We start from the raw sequence: 584 nt of genomic DNA, 5'->3' as shown, positions 1-584 counted from the left end.
TTTCCGCATCAAAACACAAACAAGTCTTTAGAGCATAGAAGCCTCTTGCCTCTTCATAATTCTATAATCCTTTTTGTTATACATTTTTCATCTCTTTTTTTTTCCACAGACCCAGCTCCAATCCACTTACATCCCGGCGCGCCTGACTCACCGCTGCCATCCACCGTTGGCCTCCTCGCCCCACTAACGCTGAGTCGCACAAAGAGAACACAAAAGCGATTGTCTTTCCGTGTACAGAGCTCGCGATCTCCTTAATGGGGAGGCTGGGTGTGAGATTTGCATTTTATTACCCCATTATCATCACCGTCCCCATTCCCCTGTCATTGGGCTTCCCTTAACTCCATTTTTCGTTGTGTCGGATCGCCGTTTTCGGAGCTTCGGGTCATTTGTGTAAGAAAGCGATCGGAGCTTTGGTGGTTTTGTCGCGCGCCGCCCTCGTCGTGTTTATTTGCAGAGTGGCTCTGCGATATTGTCTATATATCTGTTTGGGTAAATGTGACTATCATTGGATTATGCTCTGATCGTTCGATTCATGTTTGTATTTCTGTTTATGTGCATGTGTTCACACACGCACGGACACAGGA

This window comes from Penaeus monodon, chromosome 23 (assembly GCF_015228065.2).
Source record: "Penaeus monodon isolate SGIC_2016 chromosome 23, NSTDA_Pmon_1, whole genome shotgun sequence".
Classification (NCBI taxonomy): domain Eukaryota; kingdom Metazoa; phylum Arthropoda; class Malacostraca; order Decapoda; family Penaeidae; genus Penaeus; species Penaeus monodon.
Note: the sequence above shows the minus strand (reverse complement) of the source record.